This window comes from Eucalyptus grandis, chromosome 3, assembly GCF_016545825.1.
Source record: "Eucalyptus grandis isolate ANBG69807.140 chromosome 3, ASM1654582v1, whole genome shotgun sequence".
Classification (NCBI taxonomy): domain Eukaryota; kingdom Viridiplantae; phylum Streptophyta; class Magnoliopsida; order Myrtales; family Myrtaceae; genus Eucalyptus; species Eucalyptus grandis.
Window position 1 is genome coordinate 15,068,973 of NC_052614.1, and position 7,179 is coordinate 15,076,151.

At 40.8% G+C, this 7,179-nt stretch overlaps 1 pseudogene; it reads left to right on the forward strand.

Annotated features, from left to right (window-relative positions):
• The first annotated feature begins 876 nt into the window (after positions 1–876).
• LOC120291669 lies at positions 877–3,575 on the forward strand (annotated as a pseudogene).
• Positions 3,576–7,179: the final 3,604 nt, after the last annotated feature.

Sequence of the window (7,179 nt, forward strand, 5' to 3'; positions counted from 1 at the left end):
TTTAGGACTGAGGTGAATCACAAAAGAACTACCTGCAGCCTAGGCATGACCATGTTGTGGACTCTTGTGCTGTTTCTTTTGATCACCCTTGGTAAACAATCTAACCTGCTTGAACTGCAGATGCTGAGATTTTAGTGGGTATGCAAGGCTATGGGATGTTCGTCGCTTTAGTGAAGGAGATATGGATAGCAGCGCAAGTAGAAGCAGTGGCAACGAGAGGAGAATGCCATCTTGAATTCCAAGGCTGAGTCTTGTTGTGGCCAGTTCCGAAATGGCTCTAACCCTTGGATGTGCCAGATATTTGTATGCTTGATGTTTCTAGTTTGTAATCTACTGGCTTGGGTTTCGGGATTATGGCTATGGTGCCCTCAAAGAAATGGAGAGTAAGATTTTTATGGTTGTCATTGATTTGGTAATGTTCTTTGTATTTCTATGATTAGCACTAGTACATGCACCAGATGGAGCACATCCACATGGACAGGGCGCTACTATTTTTTAGAACTAAGGAAATAGTTGCCTTGTACAGTCTCAAACTTGCAGGTCCCTTTACATGAAAACTCCCAAACGAATGTAAAAGTTTGGCACTACACTGTGGCTTAATGATAGTAGTTTCTGCTCTTGTTAGCTCAGGGGGTGTGAGTTGCGTTCTCCAACACTCTTCCTTTTCCTTCTCTTTCGTTCTTCATTTTGCTTTTGATTTTAAATTCATGGATTCTTTGAGAAAATTTGTGAAGTGTATCCTCTCACTTGAGATGATCTTTTATCAGGGAAGTATTATTTGTCGGGCCTAGCTCACTTACAGCCATATCTGCTAGATAAATAATTGAGGAAAGGTGCTCAAAGAGCAGGACCATTGCAGGATTAGAAGCTGATGCCATGGTGCACAAGATGTTTGGGCACAGAAGGAGTCTTACGGGTCAGCTTGGGATGCTTCATCCCTTTCCACTTGAGCGCATCATTTGTTGGCTTTCGTACTAGGAATAGTGCCCTACAGTTTCATGTTGTCTTTTCCTATTTATTGTGTATCTTCCAACTTTGTTTGCATGGTTGCTTCAGCCTTAATCTGCAATAGACCTTCTACTTAATAATGTTTCTATCAACTGTCTGCGCGTCAAAGTTGCAAGAGCCCTAGAAATGCCATGGCATTCGGGTGGTGGTCGGTCAAGACTGTCCTGCGGATGCCAGATTATTGTCCTTTCTGGTTCCTTCAGCCTTTATCCGGATCTATGGTGATTCTCTTTGTATATCTCTTTAAATAAAAGCTCTAGGGTGGCTCAATTTATGGCATCCTGGGTGGTGACACAGTTCCTCTGATTTGACAGGAGAAGTCGCACATTTTGGTGCCGATGGAATTGTTCATTAGTAGAGAGCAAGGATTTGTACATCATACTAGAACAACAGAGCCAAAAAACCAAAAACTGGGGAATTTTCTCATTGATTTCTGACATGATTTTCAGGGTTTTTCTTCGTTCAGCTTGTAAGTATAATCAGTTTCATCATGTGGCTGGACGATTGCTGTCGCCTGATAAATATGCGGAGAAGTGGTAAGAGTGTCCGATTCATCCATTTGGGCAATTCATTCTTCTGCATCATTACTTCGTCTGACGAAATTTTCATCTGATGCTATTCCTGCTCGCGTACATCAAGTGAAAACCTTTTTACCAAACATCCTAGATGACACAAAACTCACTTCTAGTGTTGTTCATAGCTTTACTAATCATAAAATTATTATTACAGCCTGAGTATATAGGCAGCTAAATTATTTTCGTAATCTAGGGAGCATAGGCAGCATGAGAAAAGCCGCCTATGGGTACTAATGGATTAGGGTTGACCCCACCATACATAACCCGTAGGTGTAACCTTTTGCTCAATATTGCTCAGCTTCTTGGTTCATTCAAGAATTTTATGGTAATTTCCCGGAAGGATGTCTATGCATTAAACTAATGCGTATGTCAAGAATATATCTATATTGTGTAATTCAAGGGCCCAATGGAGTAGTGAAGTGTCGCTACCAATTTATTCTAAGAAAGCTCTCTTGCAGCTACATCCAGAAGATATTACTTGCAGCTACTGCATATGTTGTTTGCATTGGGGGGATCATCTTAATGTACATCTGGTATGCACCAGACACATCCTGTCTACTTAACATTTTCTTCATCACTTGGACTCTTGTGCTACTGCAACTCATGACCAGCGTCTCTCTGCACCCTAAAGTAAGTTCTTATCCGTTCCAAATCCACCAGTAATAGTCATATTAAGACAGATAATTAGTTAATTTTGGTCGTAAAACAGGTCAACGCTGGCTTCTTGATTCCTGGTCTCATGGGACTCATCATGTTGTGTTTATCTGCTGGTGTGCCATTCGGAGGTACTATTCTTATGTCTTCTGCTGTCTGCGCGAAATTGCCTTTGGACAATGGCATACTATGTTGTTTTCTTTTAGATTTTTCCCAAAAGCAATTTTGTGTGACAAGAACTGTAGCTTACCACGAGACTCAACCTCATTGGCAAATCCACTTAAATAATTACTCTGTGCAACTTCAGTCTGGAATGACCTTGGTTGAGGTTTTCACGAACTCCCATAAATGAGCAATAGCACAGAATTTTCATTTCAAGTGATTGAGCTTTTGCATGGAGAAAGTTTCCAAGCTTTTAGTTCGAGGTTGAGTCATTTTAGACTGTGCGAGGTAGATTGGAGTTTACTTGAATGGAGCATCTAGATAAGCTAACTCCAAATAGACTGAAGAGTTCTATTTAATTTAAGTTACAAATCAGTCAGTGTGATATTTACATTTCTCCTAACTGTTCTGCATTCCAGTGAACCGGCGGGAGAAAGTTGCAACAGGAAAGCTGAAGCTTCCCACAGTACTGACTGGCTCACAATCATAGTAATACCCGGATTCTTGGCATTTCTCCATTTTTGCATTTAATTAGCCGACAACATCCTTAAGAAACACTGGGGCTAAATCTAATTGGTTACTTGCTACCTGGAAAAGGTTCATCACAAAATGTTAGGACTCCAACAAACTTGGGCTGGGTACCTTTCCCAGTTTATGAGGATCGCCTGTGCTTCTTTCTTAGCATGCTTATTACAGTCTCAATACATGACTGAGTTTTTCAGCTAATTTAGCTTTCTAGAAGTTCATAGAATGGATTGATCTAATGGGGCTCTGTAGCTTTTGTTGTGTATAGGCTTGGTAGTTACATGATTTGGGCCAAATGTTTTGCTGAGAAAAAGCTAATAGCAGGGAGTAGGAAATCTACAGAGATCGAGTTCACTGATCATATGCACTTTGGCAGCATGATTAAGTTACCTATGATTCAATCCTTTGACTTGAAATGTGTGTGTCTCCTACCATATTGTAGCTTGTGTTTCCTAACTTATATCTTGTAGTCTAGAGTGATGGGATGACTATGCTTACTATCTTTTATGCACTACAGAGCTCGTAGCGATGCTTGCCATTGTCATTGCTACCTTTTCAACTGGAATCGACTCCCAATGCTTTCAGGTTTGTGCTTCAATTAGCAGAAACATTTTCATGACTAGAACATTCAGCAAAATAACTTTTAAGTAACTGCAGTTCGTGAAGACTCAAGAGAGAGCTGCCAGTGACGTCCCCATATGGCTACGGCTTCTTCCATTTGTTTTCGCCACAGGAGCGATGTACTTTGGAATGCTGTTTATTGGCTGGAACAGTCACTACCCAATGAAGAAGTAACATGACTTGCTGTGTTCTTGAGATTGATATTGCTTTTCGTATTACAGAAACTTAAATTTTTGTGCACTGAATTTTCAAAGAGCTGTTTTAGTATATACTACATGATTTTTCGAGGAAAAACAGTTTGATAGGCAAAAGCACTTACCCAAATCAAGCATGATACCTGGTCTTTGAAATGCTCGTAAAAAGCCAAGTTCTTTTGAATACTGAATTGGAAAAGCAATTTCATGTACGTCAGACTAAAGTGAATGTTTTTCTCCGCTCATTCTTATGCAGGTGGACCATTAAGGATGGACGAGCACTTGGGTCAAAATCGTCAACGAGTGGGTCGCAGTCTGCGTTTTCAGTATGTGCTCGATAGAGAAAGCTCCTTCCTATTTGTGATCAGTTATTGTTGTGCTAAGTTGCTAATGCCAGCTTAATCAAAAAAGTTCTTTTGTAGTCCTGATTTCACGAAAAGAAATAGCGTGAATGAGTAGTGATGGAAAGTGGTGTCCTTGGTGCAGTATGGATGCTCGTAGCACCAGTTGTGTGGAAGTGCAGCAAGCTGGCGGAGCCACATGAGCAGTCTGGAAGTTCCAAAGCTGCAGTTACATAAAAGTAATGCATGGCGTCATCCAACTTGTGCAGATGCAATAGTATATTGATCCTCAGTACCCCACCGGATAATTCGGTGGATAGAGTAGGAAGCAGTTGAGCGGTTCTGGCCCAGGATGAAAGAGTTTGACGACGCGAAACGCCTCACAACTTTCACTTTTTGCCGATGTCATAGCTAGAAGCCAACTTTTGGTTAAGTGGTGCAGAATCTTTCTGCTGTTTCGTACGCAAGAACAGAAAGGATACACTAGTGATAGTATGCCGCATCACGATTCACACCCGTGATTCATTCATGATGATGCTTAGATTGCATTCATGGGTTCGCATTCGGAAGTTCTTCATGATAGGGCCACAAGATCGCCAAGGAAATTATTCGAACATAAGCTCGAGAAGATTCCGGTGCTTTTGATTCTTGTTAGCGTTCTGCTCTGCGTTCATGCTAAAAATGCTATTCTTTTGAATCCTCTCTCTCTCTCTTCCTGATTCTCAGTGCTTTTTCAGGTTGGGGCAATACTTAGGTGACAGAACTACACTTGACAGTATGGTTACGAAACTCATCATTCAATAATATCATACACACCCACAATATCATTAGGCTTTGTTTCTGAACATGTGTGACATGCGACAATCTCAAAACTAGAACAAGAAGAATTTTACAACAGAAGCAATCGGTTGGTTCATCAAATGCCTAATGAGAATCTACAAACAGATTTAACACCGTTGCTGCAAAACAAAAAAAAAGAAAAAACTTGGATCAAGGAGGAGCCGTCTCGAGCCACGTGATTTGGTGCTGGAGTTCAAGTGATTTCTTGATCTACTAATCGAAAGGTGTCACAAACTGGCTACCCCAAATAATGGATGCAAATGAATCTCTCTCTAGCTGCCTCTCTATTAATATAAGAAACCAAAACTTTCAACGGGACAAGATGAAGAGGGTAGCAAGGAGATGCCCCAAGTGAAGTCGAAGGCTTTGCTCTTTGCATCTAGCCAAAGGGTTTCCTCGACTGGTGCCGAAGAATTTGGTGTATGAGGGGCTGGAAAACCGGCAGTTCAAACTGGGATTCGTATTCAAGGGGCGAAGCTCCCTCCCATGCCAAATCCCCCTACTCCTTGATACCTAACAAAAGCAAAGCAGTGAGTGGAAGCTACTCATTGCCCAATAAAAACACGCCACTAAAACACTTCCGGAAATTTTCCCATGCATTCCTAACACTTAGCTTTAGGGGGACAAAGCATCATGGAGCAATATTTCGCACTTGACAAAAATGAGTTAAACCAACCATGAACACCAAAGGTATCCTACAAGATACATTAGCTGCGAGCCTAAACAGTGACATTGGCAGACACATGAATAAACAAGCTCACACTATTTTCGTGCTACAGCTCATCACCAGTTCTAAGTAATGGGCAGAGCATGACAGAAATAACATGCAAACACATGAATCATTTTAGTCAGCACCCTGAGCGCGGCGTGTAACTACATCATAAATAAAGCAGCATCTGATGAAAACAATAATCAGTGATAGTCACCTGGAAGGAGCATGTTACCATGCATTTGCTGTCCCATGTAGGCACCTGAAGATTCACACAAAAGTCAGCAGACAGAAAATACAGACCATAACTTTTTCTTTGTCTTGTCTTTTATTGTCATTAATCATTTACACCAGCAGGGTTTGCTTTCATCGCTTACTTGGAGGCAATGCTGATGCGTGAGCTTTATTGTGGCAGAGATGCTGATGCATAAGTGCCTTGAGGGGTATCACGATGGCGTGGGAGTACCAAGACCGGAGAGATGCATGAGACTGGAAGAGGGTGGGACATTTGGTAAGCACCCCCTGCAATGATGCCATGGAGGGGAAACTGCATAGAAAGGGGCGAGAAAAAGAAAAGTTATTTAAAAAAAAAAAAAAACAACTAATGCTTTGCAATATACCTCGACTATAATTCAAGGGATTCAAAAAGTGTAGTCCAGGCACTAATAGTGATAACCAAGCTGTGTGAATCTACTTACCCTTCTTCTTCATCAACAACATCCAGGGGCAATAATGCCTCTCTTTTCTCTTCCCTCAAAACAAGCCCCAAAACTAATACAATAATGCTAATAAATAGAGACGAAAGAAAAACAAAGTAGCCTAAAACCTAATCCATCCAAGTTGTTATGTTTTCAAGTTCATGAGTCTGCACTATGCAACATACTTTCTATTTACAATTTCATACCCTACTTTCCCCTGATATTGAATAGGAGAGGCTGACACAAATAAAAAATTCGATAGGACCATGAATTTCAAACGGGGCACTAATACATGTTCTATTTTTATGACATCACATTCCTTGACATTCACTTAGCATCAGTAAAAGATGGGCTGTAAATTGGATGTTTTTACATACCATTGGGTCTGAACTTGAGAAGGTTCACTTGTCAAATGGGTTCACTGATTTTGATTGCTGTGGCAAAAGTGCATTGTTTGCTGTGGCAAGGTTGCATTGTTGTATTAAGACATTATCTTCAACGATAAAAATATATTTTGAAATATTGGCAAGCAGGATGGCATTAAAAGCTAGGGCATATCAAATATTTTGATACCATGACAGGGTTATGTGCATATATCCCATGGCAAAATGTGGAGGAAAGGCACAGCACCCAGTAACTGGTGCTGGATAGGATGGATACTTGCAGTGAAAGATCCTATAAATAACTCTGTATTAGTTGTGAGAAAATAAATCATGAAGACTTGGCAAAGTCTCAAAAAAAACACTTGTGGCAAATTTACCATGGTATCTCTCTTGAACTTGATTTTACATCAGCAGAACATTTGCAAAACCAGCCGTGAGCCTCTGTTCAGGAGGTTTCGTGCATGGTGCG